The sequence below is a fragment of the Cololabis saira genome, chromosome 15 (genome assembly GCF_033807715.1).
Source record: "Cololabis saira isolate AMF1-May2022 chromosome 15, fColSai1.1, whole genome shotgun sequence".
In the NCBI taxonomy this organism is placed as follows: domain Eukaryota; kingdom Metazoa; phylum Chordata; class Actinopteri; order Beloniformes; family Belonidae; genus Cololabis; species Cololabis saira.
In genome coordinates, this window is record NC_084601.1 from 46294337 (window position 1) to 46311701 (window position 17365).

General features: G+C 40.4%; 1 protein-coding gene across 1 annotated transcript in view; it reads right to left on the reverse strand.

The window, feature by feature from the left end:
• The window catches only part of LOC133461377 (NLR family CARD domain-containing protein 3-like), a 38113-nt gene that overhangs the window by 1469 nt on the left and 19279 nt on the right, over positions 1-17365 (reverse strand). The gene's annotated exons all lie outside the window — the stretch shown is intronic.

The window sequence follows — 17365 nt, forward strand, 5'->3', positions numbered from 1 at the left end:
ACACGTCTGTTTGTAAATGATGTTTTGGACGATAAAGTTTTCATTCCTAGAATGACTTTGTGAGCAGAGAAAGAGTTTCAGGACAGGAGGACGTCTGTGTTTATTCAGCATTCATGAAAGACATCTCTTCTCCAGTGATGGATCTGGAACTGGTGCAGAAAACTTTTGTCTGATTAATACATTTGATTCATCAAGAACAGATGCATGATGGTACAAAAACGTACAAATCTGGACCCTTACAGGGAAACTAGAACCAAATACTCTAAAATATAGAAACTAATTGATGCTCCAGGGTTTAATGTAGTTTTTAATGGAAGAAACAGTTTTGATGGAATTTGAATTCAAATATCAGTCTTTCTATGTAAATATAAATGAAGGTAAAAGTTTATTGAACCTGAGTTTTGCTGTAAAAATTTGAATTTGTTAAAATGTTTTCTTCCATAAACGATGAATAAATGAACAATATTCATCATTTCCATGTTTTTAAGGAGACATTTCTTCATCAATCAGAACATATTTGTCTGTTTAGGAGTTTTTTCAAACATTTTCTCTGAACAAGTTGATTGAGTGACGACAAAGTTTCAACACAAAGTTTCTGATGTTCTTGTTGGATGTTTTGTTGCTGATGAAGGAAACTCATCGTCTAGACAGCAGCTTTATTTCAGTTTACTAACTTCAACACACATGGATTTATATTTAGTTTTACACACTGAAAACCATAAAAAGACATTATTTGTTGCAACTTATGTCTTGATGTCACCTGGATGAAATTATCTTAACCGATATATTAAAGAATAATATTAAAAACACAGAAAATTATGTTTTTCAATGTTTAGAGCTTCATATTTGGTAAACTTGTATTTGTTGAAATTAAATGTAATGGTATTCAAAGGAAGCCTACGTTGGTTTGACTGATTTCAGCCACAGTAAGAAGTTATTTAGTAAATGAGCTCTATAACTCATATATTGGACGACTACACATTCAGTCTGTCCACTATTGTCTGTCAGACTCTCTCAGTTTATTAACATCTGGATGACATTTCTGAACGTATTAGCTGTAAAGTTAATTCATGTTTGTGAAGATGTTTTATTCCAGGTTCAGACACATCTCTGGTTCTTCATTTGTTCCTGTCTGACACATTCACATGTTTAGTTTTATGTAATGAATCAGAAGAGGAAGTTTAAGATGAAACTAAAGCAGAGAAGAAGAACTTAGAGCAGTCAGATGGTCAGTGTGTATCAGTAGAAGATCAGCCTGATGTCTGCAGGTTAGTGTCAACACAACTTTCACATCAGATTCATCTGAACACACAACTAAAACATGTCTTACTCCAGAGTCTCCAGTCTGCAGTCTGGACTCTCCAGAAATCCACTTAGATGTTTCACTCCTGAATCCTGCAGGTCGTTGTTATCCAGGTCCAGATATTTCAGATGGGAGGGGTTGGACTTCAGAGCTGGGCCCAGAGAAGAACAGCTGATCTCTGACAACTTGCATTCCTCCAACCTGAAAAGAAAGTAAAACATGTTCCAGTCTCATCAGAGAAGTGTTTCTTCAAATATCAACTTTGTCATCAGGTCCATGTGGGTCACCCCCGTATCTGGACTTTATAAAACAGGTTTTACAGTTTTGTTACATCCATGATGTGGGTTCCTGGTTGTTCCTCTGACATGTTCACCTTTACTGAACATCCTGAGCTTTTCTGGTCCAAGTCTGACACTAGATTAAGATGAAAACACCAACATACACACCAATCCTTTTGATTAGTGTTGATGTTCAAATATTGTTCAAAGCAGCAGTTTAGAGATCAGAAGCTGATCTAGCAACAATTATTAACACCAGAATGGATCTGTGGAGAACTGCTGGACTTTATATCATGTGTCCAGTTTTATATCATTTATGCAGGATTCCTGAGCTTTTTATCATAATGATCCTTGTATGTTATAAAGAGTTAAAATGATGTTTTCTGAGAGCAGAAGATATTAAAATACTTTACTTTTAGTAATGTGTAATTTATAATTTGACTTAACTTGCAAACACCTAATAATTCTGTTACAACTGAGTTTATCAGTTAATATCTTACTTTTAGTTAAAGATAAGAGTGATTGAATTCTGTATATTTATCAGACTAATTCAACAGATTCTGAATTCTGTGTGAAACTAAACATCAGGTTCTGTATCACTTGCACTTGAAAAGTCTTTGCTTGAACAACTAATGATCTGCTTGATTAAAGGACATTTCTGAATTAAACCCCCACGGGAGGATCTAAGACACTTCCTGTCAGGACGATCACTTTGACGCTCCACCTGTAGCCGTCAGTCCAACCTGTCCAGGTCTGAGGCCTCGTTTACACGCAGCAACAACGCTGCTGTTTTCATGAGTTTTAGCCGTTCGTTTACACCAAAACGAAGCTCAAAGTCTCCAAAAACCATCATTCCTGAAAACTCCGGCCAAAGTGGAGATTTGCTTGTAAAGGGAGAGAAACGGACATTTAGGCTTCAAAACGTCTCATTATGGACAGAAACGTCACCAGCGTCATGTGTAGCAGCTGTGGTTACGGTTTGTTTGGCCGCTGTGATCATGATGGAAGCTGTTAAGTGATAACTGACTTCACTACTGTCTTAATGTGGCTGTTCAGGTCTGAGTCAGAACCACTCCCTGATTTCTGGGTTGGATATTTGGTTTTTAGCTTCACTACTTGAAGCTGAATGCCCACGTTTAATCTGATTTACTTGGTTCCAATTACTTCTGTTTTTATCTTCAATTAACTGAATTTAATTGTGGCACCTCCACTTTTTAATGTGATCAATGCATTTGAATGCATTAAAAATTTGAATTTGTTAAAATGTTTTCTTCCATAAACGATGAATAAATGAACAATATTCATCATTTCCATGTTTTTAAGGAGACATTTCTTCATTAATCAGTACATATTTGTCTGTTTAGGAGTTTTTTCAAAAATTTTCTCTGAAAAAGTTGATTGAGTGACGACATAGTTTCAACACAAAGTTTCTGATGTTCTTGTTGGATGTTTTGTTGCTGATGAAGGAAACTCATCGTCTAGACAGCAGCTTTATTTCACTTTACTAATTTCAACACACATGGATTTATATTTAGTTTTACACTGAAAACCATAAAAAGACATTATTTGTTGCACCTTATATCTTGATGTCACCTGGATGAAATGATCTTAACCGATATATTAAATAATATTATTAAAAACACAGAAAATTATGTTTTTCAATATTTAGAGTTTCATATTTGGTAAACTTATATTTTTTTAAATGAAATGTAACGTTAGTCAAAGTAAACCAACGTTGGTTTGACTGATTTCAGCCACAGTAAGAAGTTATTTAGTAAATGAGCTCTATAACTCATATATTGGACGACTACACATTCAGTCTGTCCACTATTGTCTGTCAGACTCTCTCAGTTTATTAACATCTGGATGACATTTCTGAACGTATTAGCTGTAAAGTTAATTCATGTTGGTGAAGATGTTTTATTCCAGGTTCAGACACATCTCTGGTTCTTCATTTGTTCCTGTCTGACACATTCACATGTTTAGTTTTATGTAATGAATCAGAAGAGGAAGTTTAAGATGAAACTAAAGCAGAGAAGAAGAACTCAGAGCAGTCAGATGGTCAGTGTGGATCAGTAGAAGATCAGCCTGATGTCTGCAGGTTAGTGTCAACACAACTTTCACATCAGATTCATCTGAACACACAACTAAAACATGTCTGACCTCAGAGTCTCCAGTCTGCAGTCTGGATTCTTCAGAAATCCACTCAGATGTTTCACTCCTGAATCCTGCAGGTTGTTGTTACTCAGGTCCAGAAGTTTCAGATGGGAGGGGTTGGACTTCAGAGCTGAGACCAGAGAAGAACAGCTGATCTCTGACAGACTGCACCTCCACAACCTGAACAGAAAGTAAAACATGTTCCAGTCTCATCAGAGAAGTGTTTCTTCAAATATCAACTTTGTCCTCAGGTCCATGTGGGTCACCACCGTATCTGGACTTTATAAAACAGGTTTTACACTTTTGTTACATCCATGATGTGGGTTCCTGGTTGTTCCTCTGACATGTTCACCTTTACTGAACATCCTGAGCTTTTCTGGTCCAAGTCTGACACTAGATTAAGATGAAAACACCAACATACACACCAATCCTTTTGATTAGTGTTGATGTTCAAATATTGTTCAAAGCAGCAGTTTAGAGATCAGAAGCTGATCTAGCAACAATTATTAACACCAGAATGGATCTGTGGAGAACTGCTGGACTTTATATCATGTGTCCAGTTTTATATCATTTATGCAGGATTCCTGAGCTTTTTATCATAATGATCCTTGTATGTTATAAAGAGTTAAAATCATGTTTTCTGAGAGCAGAAGATATTCAATTCAATTCAATTCAATTTTATTTATATAGCGTCTAATTCAACAGAGTTGTCTCTAGACGCTTTACAGAGACCCATACCCAGAACATGACCCCCGAGCAGTTATTACATAAACAATGGCAGGTAAAAACTCCCCTAGTGGGAGAAAAACCTTAAGCCAAACAGTGGCAAGAAAAAACTCCCCTTTAGGAGGAAGAAACCTGGACCTGGACCAGGATCATAAGGGGGGACCCTCCTACCGAGGGCCAGACTGGTGGGTCAGGGACGGCAACAGCACAGCAGGCAGGTGGAAGCAGCAACGGGATGACCAGGGGTGGGGACCGCAGGCCAGCACGCAGCTCCCGAAGCTCCGGCCCAATCAGCAAGTCCCAGGTTGGGGTGCTGGGTCAGGGAAAGACTTGTGCTCCGTAATGCAAGCTACAAGCCACCCACGACCACCTGCAGAGAGAGAAAAGGGAGGAGAAGGGGGGCCAGCAACGGGATGACCGGGGGTGGGGACCGCAGGCCAGCACGCAGCTCCCGAAGCTCCGGCCCAATCAGCAAGTCCCAGGTTGGGGTGCAGGGTCAGGGAAAGACTTGCGCTCCGTAATGCAAGCTACAAGCCACCCACGACCACCTGCAGGTTCCGGTGTCCGGCAAAGGATGCTGCAACATGGACAAAAGAGAGAAAAGGGAGGAGAAGGGGGGGCCAGCACAAGAAACCACAGGAGCGACTCTGACACACTAAAGATTACACTACCTAGAGATTTACCAACACCAGCTAGAGGTTTACTAAACACTAACTATAGGCTTTACTAAACAGAAAGGTTTTTAGATAAAGAAAGTAAAGATATTAAAATACTTTACTTTTAGTAATGTGTCATTTATAACTTTACTTAACTTGCAAACACCTAATAATTCTGTTACAACTGAGTTTATCAGTTAATATCTTACTTTTAGTTAAAGATAAGAATGATTGAATTCTGTATATTTATCAGACTAATTCAACAAATTCTGAAGTCTGTGTGAAACTAAATATCAGGTTCTGTATCGCTTGCACTTGAAAAGTCTTTGCTTGAACAACAAATTATCTGCTTGATTAAAGGACATTTCTGAATTAAACCCCCACGGGAGGATCTAAGACACTTCCTGTCAGGACGATCACTTTGACGCTCCACCTGTAGCCGTCAGTCCAACCTGTCCAGGTCTGAGGCCTCGTTTACACGCAGCAACAACGCTGCTGTTTTCATGAGTTTTAACCGTTCGTTTACACCAAAACGAAGCTCAAAGTCTCCAAAAACCATCATTCCTGAAAACTCCGGCCAAAGTGGAGATTTGCTTGTAAAGGGAGAGAAACGGACATTTAGGCTTCAGAACGTCTCATTATGGACAGAAACGTCACCAGCGTCATGTGTAGCAGCTGTGGTTACGGTTTGTTTGGCCGCTGTGATCATGATCAGAATCAGAATCAGAATCAGAAAAGGGTTTATTGCCAAGTTTTCACACGAGGAAATTGTTATGGGGATTGGTGCAACACAATACAAATATAATTAAAGCTGCAAGCAGCGATGAACGGGCCCTCGCACTCACGGTCACCGCCCCCCATAAGCATATCAAAAATGATACCACTCACGACTTCCTATGTCAAACCATTCAAAAGTTATAGCAGAAAAAAGGGACAACCAATCAGAAGAAGGGGCGGGGCTAATTCAGGCCAATGAAGGTCAAGGACTCCATATAGAATGTGATGACACCACCCACGACTCTCTATGTCAAACCATTCAAAAGTTATAGCAGAAAATCGGGACAACCAATCAGAAGAAGGGGCGGGGCTAATTTTCACCAATTATGGTCAAGGGCTCAATACCGAGTCCCATGACACCACCCACAACTTCCTATGTCAAACCATTCAAAAGTTATAGCAGAAAAAAGGGACAACCAATCAGAAGAAGGGGCGGGGCTAATTCAGGCCAATGAAAGTCAAGGACTCCATACAGAATGTGATGACACCAACCACGACTCTCTATGTCAAACCATTCAAAAGTTATAGCAGAAAATCGGGACAACCAATCAGAAGAAGGGGCGGGGCTAATTTTCGCCAATTATGGTCAAGGACTCAATACCGAGTCCCATGATACCACCCACGACTCTTTATGTCAAACCTTTCAAAAGTTATGGCAGAGAAAAGTATTCTAGTGGGCGCTGTTGAGCCGTTAGGCCACGCCCATTAATGCAAACCATGAAAAATCTAATTTATCGCCAGGCCTGGCTTGCCCATAGGAAAAACAACACCAACCGCCGCTGAGTTTGTGTGCAGTTTCCCATTGAAACAATATCTCACACTACTGAGGTTAGATGAAAAACATTAATTAGATGAAGTTGGTAATTAAAGGAGCATGAGGCAGGATTGAGGCAGGATTTATGAAAAAAATGTGTATACGTTTTAAGTTTTCTAGTAATAATGTCAGATGAAGCGTTCCAAACCAAAAAGAATGAGCCCTCTAGCGTATCTGTCCTTTGCCTTGAACAGGCTGTGTGCTGCAAAATGTGCTGCAATTGTGCCCGGAATTTCCCGCGCTGTCCTGCGGATGTGACGTCACATGACGCTGCATGCGCGTTCTCCCGTGCCGGCTTCACTGTTGGCTGCAGTACCCCCGACGGCCGTCGTGGTGAAGGGTGGCGCTAGAGAGTCTCATTTCTTAAAAGGAGCCTCAAGCTCCTTTAAAGATTACAATATTTAGATATCACTCATCACACCAGTTAACAGGAGAAACCACAATGGTCAATTCTCGCCAAATTGAGTAAATTCCAATTGTCCCTGAACGCACCAGTGGATGAAAGATGCAGTGGATGAAGAAATAATCATCAGTTTCCGAATTCCGACGGTGTATATTTTTATTTGCACCTTTTGCTATAAAAAAAACAAAAAACAGTCAATGAAAAATGGATAGGAATAGTAAGCCAAGAGGACTTATAATATTACAAAGTTCACTCTCACTCTCAAATAAATAAATAAATATATATAAATAAATACAACAACACACCCCTCTCCCCTTCAAATAAATTCAAATGAACAATCAAACTTGTTTCTTTATACAATTAATTAATTTATACATTTATCAATATTCCATACCATGTCTTTGTAAAAGAGCATAATACAAAGTCTTTCAGCATAAAAGTACGTATTTTTAATGTGTGACAGCGTCCTGTTTCATAACTAAATCTCTGCCAGCCTCTCCAAGATGGCCGTCGGTACCTTATCCAAGATGGCGGCCGCGCTGAACGTCAGCTCCAATGCCCCGCCCCCCTGCGGGAGGTGCGCGCGCATAACAAGCCCCCCCCTCCCCTCCCCCCACCCCGCACCCCTCCCTCCGTCCCCCGCGGAAGCACCCCTCCTTTCTCTACTCTCCTCCTCTGGCTGTCCTCCGCTGCAGGCAGTCAGTCAGAGTTAAGAATCCAGTGAATTTAACATAAATATTAATAGAAAATCAACGGTCCCACTCAGGCTTATGAAATTTACAAGATATTTTCTCATTATAGTAAACAACATATCTATGAAGTCGGATGTCAATTTTGACATTTTGTGACAAAGACATAGCTTTTTATGTTATTAGTTCATTTTTTTAATTTTTAGAGTGACGGAGTTCTCAGAAAATAATATGTTCCAGTGTATGATTTTTTAGTCCTGTTGTAAGCTATCTGAAACTGCCATTTAATTTTCCTTACACAAAATCTCTGATTTTTAATTAATATTTTACCAGAAATACAGAGTGACATAAAAATGCCAATTCCTTTCAAATTACGGCCACGATACGCGACACGGGCAACAAGGGACCTACTGCCAATCAAATGTGTCAATTTGCTTAAGATTGGATAAACCAAACAGCAACTAAAGCACATAATTTGATGAAAAATGTATACCTGACCAAAAGGTGGCGCTATGGAGTTCATCCAAGATTGTCATATTCACTTGTTCAGAATGCAAGCCCGATTAAATGTATTGAATTTGGGTTCATTCTGACCAATTATGTTTAAGTTACAACAACTTTTATGTTCATGGCGAGACCCCGATATTTGACAACCTCCAACGGCAACGCCCTTTGACACAAACTTACAGTTTTCACTGTCACTCATCGTCAATGCCTTACCTTTTATCTGACCAACTTTGAGATCAAGAAACTGATCTCGTTTGGAGCACAGATGCATACTAGAAGACATGACAATTCCTGGTGCCAACAGGTGGCGCTACAACCGATCCTGAATATTCCACCATAGATGTCTTCAGGCTCAGTTTACAATCATGCACATACGTTTTCAACCACATCAAATCATGTATTGCTGAATTACAGCCAATTGATGTTTGATGGCGAAGCTTAAAAATGACCTCAAACTTCGCCGGATCACTACAGTCACGCCCTCTGGCAGAAACTTAAAAGCTTCGCAATTTAGCGTCGGCCATGTGTCTAGATTGTACAAACCAAGTTGTGAGCCAATTCGATAAAATCTCTAGGAGGAGTTCGTTAAAGTACGAGGCCTGGAAATGATCAGAATTCATGAAAAATGACATTTTCTGTTCAAAATGCCGGACTTCCTGTGTAACTTAGACCATGGGTCCAAAAGACTTTTTTGTAGCTCTTTGTCTAATATAATACTCACATAAAGGTCATTGCTGTAAGTCAAACCATATTGTGGGGCTTGTCAAAAAACATAAAATAGGTGGCGCTATAGAGGCCCATTCTTGTGGACCCATGCCTGTCGCCCATAAAATACGTAATTTTACGCGACTCTGGAAGCGTGTGCAAAATTTGGTGAGTTTTCGAGCATTTTAAGGCCTCCAAAAAGGCAATTTATTTACGGCGAGAATAATAATAATAATAATTAAAGCTGCAAGCAGCGATGAACGGGCCCTCGCACTCACGGCCACCGCCCCCATAAGCATATCAGAAATGACACCACCCACGACTTCCTATGTCAAACCATTCAGAAGTTATAGCAGAAAAAAGGGACAACCAATCAGAAGAAGGGGCGGGGCTAATTCAGGCCAATGAAGGTCAAGGACTCCATACAGAATCTGATGACACCACCCACGACTCTCTATGTCAAACCATTCAAAAGTTATAGCAGAAAATCGGGACAACCAATCAGAAGAAGGGGCGGGGCTAATTTTCGCCAATTATGGTCAAGGACTCAATACCGAGTCCGATGACACCACCCACGACTCTTTATGTCAAACCTTTCAAAAGTTATGGCAGAGAAAAGTATTCTAGTGGGCGCTGTTGAGCCGTTAGGCCACGCCCATTAATGCAAACCATGAAATATCAAATGTATCGACAGGTCTGGCTTTTCTTTAAGTTGCGACATGATACAGGTGTGTACCGATTTTTGTTCATGTACGTCAAACCGTATTATGGGGCTTGAGGCGCAAAGTTTTTTCTGTCTGAACCAATCAGATGAAGGGTGGGCGCGCTTTTTGCCGTCTAGCATCGCCACGGTAACGCTTTTGAAAGAGAAAAGTAATGCGTGGTGTCGGAGGATGGAGACGCACGTTTTGATGTATAACACACCTGGGTGCACGTTACGTTCGGGCCGTATTAATGACCGAAGAAATGGCATAAATTGCGCCAAAATGACACGATTAATTCAAAATGTTCAAAATGGCCGACTTCCTGTTCGGTTTCGGCCATGGCGCCAAGAGACTTTTCTTTAAGTTGTGACATGATACAGGTGTGTACCGATTTTGGTGCATGTACGTCAAACCGCATTGTGGGGCTTGAGGCACAAAGTTTTCTAGGGGGCGCTGTTGAGCCATTAGGTCCCGCCCATTAATGCAAACCATTAAATATCAAATTTTTCACCAGGCCTGGCTCAGTGTTTCGAGAGGAGGTAGTAAAACGTTAATACCTAAAGCAACAGCAGGACTGGTGTCATCACCATCACCACCTTTGAACAGCCAATATGCTTACAGTGTTTTTTCATACACATATAGTTCATACAGGAAGATAGTGTAGCCTTTGTCTCACTTGATTTGGCCTTGTATTCATATACATACTAATTGAATGATTATAGGCTATCCCATTTGTTGCCCAAATAAATCATTTCAAAATCAGTAAATAATTAAAGCTGCAAGCAGCGATGAACGGGCCCTCGCACTCACGGCCACCGCCCCCCATAAGTATCAGAAATGACACCACCCACGACTTCCTATGTCAAACCATTCAAAAGTTATAGCAGAAAAAAGGGACAACCAATCAGAAGAAGGGGCGGGGCTAATTGAGGCCAATGAAGGTCAAGGACTCAATACAGAATCTGATGACACCACCCACGACTCTCTATGTCAAACCATTCAAAAGTTATAGCAGAAAATCGGGACAATCAATCAGAAGAAAGGGCGGGGCTAATTAAGGTCAAAGAAGCTCAAGGACTCATTACAGAATCCCATGACACCACCCACGACTCTCTATGTCAAAACATTCAAATGTTATAGCAGGAAATAGGGACAACCAATCAAAAGAAGGGGCGGGGCTCATTTTCGCCAATTATGGTCAAGGACTCAATACCTAGTCCCATGACACCACCCACGACTCTTTATGTCAAACCTTTCAAAAGTTATGGCAGAGAAAAGTATTCTAGTGGGCGCTGTTGAGCCGTTAGGCAACGCCCATTAATGCAAACCATGAAATATCAAATGTATCGACAGGCCAGGCTTTTCTTTAAGTTGCGACATGATACAGGTGTGTACCAATTTTCGTTCATGTACGTCAAACCGTATTGTGGGGCTTGAGGCGCAAAGTTTTTTCTGTCTGAACCAATCAGATGAAGGGTGGGCGCGCTTTTTGCCGTCTACCGTCGCCACGGTAACACTTTTGAAAGAGAAAAGTAATGCGTGGTGTCGGAGGATGGAGACGCACGTTTTGATGTATAACACACCTGGGTGCACGTTACGGTTCTGGCCGCATTAATGACCGAAGAAATGGCATAAATTGCGCCAAAATTACACGATTAATTCAAAATGTTCAAAATGGCCGACTTCCTGTTGGGTTTCGGCCATGGCGCCAAGAGACTTTTCTTTAAGTTGTTACATGATACAGGTGTGTACCGATAAAGGAAGATAAAGGAAGCTCTGAAAACCTCTGAAAAAAATTGTTAACCAAAATTGAATCATTATCCAGGTTAATCTATCCAGCATACTCTCTTGTAATCCCACCAAAGATTATAAAAGAAATGAATAGAATACATTTTAATTTCATATGGAAAAATAAACATCACTATTAGGGATGCACCGATCCGATATTTGTATTTTTGTTTCGGGATCGATATTAAAAACAACTCTAGATCGGGTATCGGTAACAATGGGCCAATCCATAGGAGCAGATCTATTCAATTCTAATTCTATGTGTGCTCTGTGAGTGTTGTCACACGCTAGTCACGTAATGTCAGCACGCCGTGCGGAAGTCTACACTTTTCAAAATGGAGCGAGCTAAAGGATCTGCGATATAGAATTTTGTCACATTACCTCAGCCAGCACATGCGACTGCAACTTCCAATACTTGCAAAGTCAGTGTTTCGAGGAGGTAGTAAAACGTTTTTACTTTTAAGTTTAACAGCACACTGGATGGATGAAAGCTTCGTGCCACACAGTGCAATTCTAAACACAACCTTTATCTTATTTATAAAGATAAAAGAAGCTCTGAAAACCTTAACAAACCATATAGAACTTAGGAAATTCGCTATAAGGAAAAACAAGCTCTATAAATCAAGGTTATCCCTCTTTAAATCATTTTGAACCAATAAAGCCTTTGGAGGTACTTGATATTAAGAACCTTAAAACTTATTCTGCTGGCCATGATGATATTACAGCCTATCTGATCAAAAAAGTTGATCAATTATTGATCAATTATTGTTCCTTTAATGTGTACTTTTTCTTTGTCACTTGAATCTGGTATTATCCCACAACATTTTTTTTGCTAATAATGAGAAGATAAATCTTGTCCCACTGGCAGATTTTTTTTTACTTATTTCAAGTTAAAATTTACTTGAAACAGGTGAAAATTGTCAAATAAGTTATTTTTCTGGTGTTATTTTTCTGGTGATGACTCTAAATCAGGGGTATTCAACTAAAACTTTAGGTCCAGTCAGAGAAAATGTACTTAAGCGGAGGTCCAGAACATCATAATACATCATAATAAATAAATAAAAAAATCTATTGCAGTAGTTCAAACATTAAGAATATTGTGTACACATAAATTCATATAAAAAAGTTCTAATTGAGTTTTTTGTCAAGATGAATTGGCACTAGCCTTAAAAAGGGTAATGTGGTACAACCATGATTCATATTAAAATAAATTAATTTCCTTAACATCTTGACATCTTTTTTTTGTACAAGTTTTCAGTATTTTACAAAAATGGTTGTTTTTTTAATGGTCGCGCCAGATGCCATGCCAGATTGAGCAGAAGATTGATTTAAATACATTAGTGATCTCAAAAAAAGTTTTCAAAACCAGAGTCCTGGTCGGACGGTCGCACCACATGACATTTTGACGCTTAAAACAACAACAAAATCCCAAGTAACTAGTATATTTTGTAAAATTCAAGTGAATCCATATGTGGGACAGGTAGTTCATATATATGATATTTTTATATCCATTTAAACCTTTTTTGAATCGAAAAAAAAAAGTTTTTTTCAGAAAATATAGGCGTCACGTCATTGACCCAGTCACGCTGTTTACACAGATCTGATTGGCTGAGCAGCATCACGTGGGATGACTTAACTCGTATGCAATTGGTCTGTAAGGTCTGCTGAACAAATGCCATAAAGTAACGCTGCGCTGGTTAAAATAGAAGTGCCTGGGTCCGCGGAGGACGGCGTCTGGACCCGGACCGGACTGTTGAAATAGCAGTAAAACCACATTCATTGATGAAATGACATAAGGGATGGAAAGAGGGGATGACAGTTTTACTGGGGGGATGATTTGGACCGTTTTTATTTCAGGGGGGAGGCCACCCCCCCTCACCCCCCTCTCAACTCGAGTAGTCCTACTGATTATATATCCCATTTGTTGCAAGAATAACTTTCAAAATCAGTAAATAATAATTATAATGAAGTGTCTTGTAAATCAGTCACTTTAAAATCTAAATCCTTATTTTAATTTCAAGTTAACTTACTTTATCTTTGGAACGAGCTCAGCTTCATGTCGAGCGCGTCTCCTCTCTGCTAAACACATACACACACGCACAGACGCACACACCTTCCTCCACGCTGGTTGATACGGGCTATTGGGGCGGGTGTTAATCGGAACAAACCAATCATCTTGCCCTACTCACAAGCTGCTGGCCTAAGTGGCCTCTGATTGGCCTGGCCCGACTCTCTAACTTAGAAAAAAAGTCAGAGCCGACGCTGCAGGGAAAACTCAGACCCGCCTCCCTCTCCAGTGTGAGAGCTGCACTTCTCACAGGGATGAAAACTCAGCTTTCAATTCAAACCAGAAAAAATCATTACAAATCGCCTGTTTGATCTAAACTGCTCAAATCGACATTGTTTTTATATCACAATAAATAACATATTTGCAAAGTTGGAAGTTGACTGGACATTGCATGACAAAATTATAATTTATTTGGAGATTAGTTCATATTTTGAAAAAAGTGAGTGAGTTCATCCAAGATTGTCATATCCACTTGTTCAGAATGGAAGCCTGATTAAATGTACGGATTTTGGGTCAATTTGGACCAAATATTTGAAAGTTAAAACAACTTTTATGTTCATGGCGAGACACCGAAATTTGACAACCTCTGACAGCGACGCCCTTTGATAAGAACTTACAGTTTTCTCTGTCAGTCATCGTCAATGTCTTACCTATTATCTGACCAACTTTGAGATCAATACACTCATCTCGCTTGGAGCACAGATGCATACTACAAGACATGACAATTCCTGGTGCCAACAGGTGGCGCTACAACCGATCCTGAATATTCCACCACAGATGTCTTCAGGCTTAGTCTACAATCATGCACATACGTTTTCAACAACATCAAATCATGTATTGCTGAATTACAGCCAATTGATGTTTGATGGCGAGGCTTAAAAATGACCTCAAACTTCGGTGGATCACTACGGTCAAGCCCTCTGGCAGAAACTTAAAAGCTTCGCAATTTAGCGTCGGCCATGTGTCTAGATTGTACAAACCAAGTTGTGAACCAATCTGATAAAATCTCTAGGAGGAGTTCGTTAAAGTACGAGGCCTGGAAATGACCATAATTCATGAAAAATGACATTTTCTGTTCAAAATGCTGGACTTCCTGTGTAACTTAGAGCATGGGTCCAAGAGACTTTTTTGTAGGGCTTTGTCTGATATAATAGACACATAAAGGACATTGCTGTAAGTCAAACCATATTATGGGGCTCTTCAAAAACATAAAATAGGTGGCGCTATAGAGCCTAATCCTTTTTGACCCATGCCTGTCGCCCATAAAATACGTAATTTTACGCGACTCTGGAAGCGTGTGCAAAATTTGGTGAGTTTTGGAGCATTTTAAGGCCTCCAAAAAGGCAATTTATTTACGGCGAGAATAATAATAATAATAATTAAAGCTGCAAGCAATAATACACACATAAAGGTCATTGCTGTAAGTCAAACCATATTGTGGGGCTCGTCAAAAAACATAAAATAGGTGGCGCTATAGAGCCCATTCTTGTGGACCCATGCCTGTCGCCCATAAAATACGTAATTTTACGCGACTCTGGAAGCGTGTGCAAAATTTGGTGAGTTTTGGAGCATTTTAAGGCCTCCAAAAAGGCAATTTATTTACGGCGAGAATAATAATAATAATAATTAAAGCTGCAAGCAGCGATGAACGGGCCCTCGCACTCACCGCCACCGCCCCCCATAAGCATATCAGAAATGACACCACCCACGACTTCCTATGTCAAACCGTTCAAAAGTTATAGCAGAAAAGAGGGACAACCAATCAGAAGAAGGGGCGGGGCTAATTCAGGCCAATGAAGGTCAAGGACTCCATACAGAATCTGATGACACCACCCACGACTCTCTATGTCAAACCATTCAAAAGTTATAGCAGAAAATCGGGACAACCAATCAGAAGAAGAGGCGGGGCTAATTTGCACCAATTATGGTCAAGGACTCAATACCAAGTCCCATGACACCACCCACGACTCTTTATGTCAAACCTTTCAAAAGTTATGGCAGAGAAAATTATTCTAGGGGGCGCTGTTGAGCCGTTAGACGACGCTCATTAATGCAAACCATGAAATATCAAATTTATCACCAGGCCTGGCTTGCATGCAAAATTTGGTGACTTTTGGAGAACTATCAAATATGGACCAATCAGATGAAGGGGGGCACGCTTTTTGGCGTCTAGCGTCGCCACGGTAACACTTTTGAAAGAGAAAAGTAATGCGCGTAGTTGCAAGATGAAGACGCACATTTTGATGTATAACACACCTGGGTGCACATTACGATTCGGGCCGTATTAACTGCTGAAGGAATGGCATAAATTGCGCCAAAATTACACAATTAATTCAAAATGGCTGACTTCCTGTTCGGTTTCGGCCATGACGCCAAGAGACTTTTCTTTAAGTTGCAACATGATACAGGTGTGTACCGATTTTCGTGCATGTACGTCAAACCGTATTGTGGGGCTTGAGGCACAAAGTTTTCCGGGGGGCGCTGTTGAGCCATTTTGCCACGCCCATTAATGCAAACCATGAAATATCAAATTTTTCGCCAGGCCTGCCTTGCATGCAAAATATGGTGACTTTTGGGGAACTATCAAATATGGACCAATCAGATGAAGGGGGGCGCGCTTTTTGGCGTCTAGCGTCACCACGGTAACACTTTTGAAAGAGAAAAGTAATGCGCGTAGTCGCAGGATAGAGACGCACATTTTGATGTATAACACACCTGGGTGTACATTACGGTTTGGGCCGTATTAATTCTCGAAGGAATGGCTCATATTGCTCCAAAATTACGCGATTAATTCAGAATGTTCAAAATGGCCGACTTCCTGTTCGGTTTCGGCCATGGCGCCAAGAGACTTTTCTTTAAGTTGCAACATGATGCAGGTGTGCACCGATTTTCATGCATGTACGTCAAACCGTATTGTGGGGCTTGAGGCGCAAAGTTTTTTCTGTCTGAACCAATCAGATGAAGGGGGGGCGCGCTTTTTGCCGTCTAGCATCGCCACGGTAACACTTTTGAAAGAGAAAAGTAATGCGTGGTGTCGGAGGATGGAGACGCACGTTTTGATGTATAACACACCTGGGTGCACGTTACGTTCGGGCCGTATTAATGACCGAAGAAATGGCATAAATTGCGCCAAAATTACACGATTAATTCAAAATGTTCAAAATGGCCGACTTCCTGTTCGGTTTCGGCCATGGCGCCAAGAGACTTTTCTTTAAGTTGTGACATGATACAGGTGTGTACCGATTTTGGTGCATGTACGTCAAACCGTATTGTGGGGCTTGAGGCACAAAGTTTTCTAGGGGGCGCTGTTGAGCCATTAGGTCCCGCCCATTAATGCAAACCATTAAATATCAAATTTTTCACCAGGCCTGGCTCAGTGTTTCGAGAGGAGGTAGTAAAACGTTAATACCTGAAGCAACAGCAGGACTGGTGTCATCACCATCACCACCTTTGAACAGCCAATATGCTTACAGTGTTTTTTCATACACGTATAGTTCATACAGGAAGATAGTGTAGCCTTTGTCTCACTTGATTTGGCCTTGTATTCATATACATACTAATTGAATGATTATAGGCTATCCCATTTGTTGCCCAAATAAATAATTTCAAAATCAGTAAATAATTAAAATCAGTACTCGAGTTGTAAAAAAAAAGAAATCAGGGGGGATGGTGGATTTTATCATATGGGGACAGATAATTGTGCTGATTACAAATAATATAATATATTACAAATAATAGCAGTGACCAAAACAGCTGCAGAAATACTGCAGGAATGACATAGCAGCAGTTA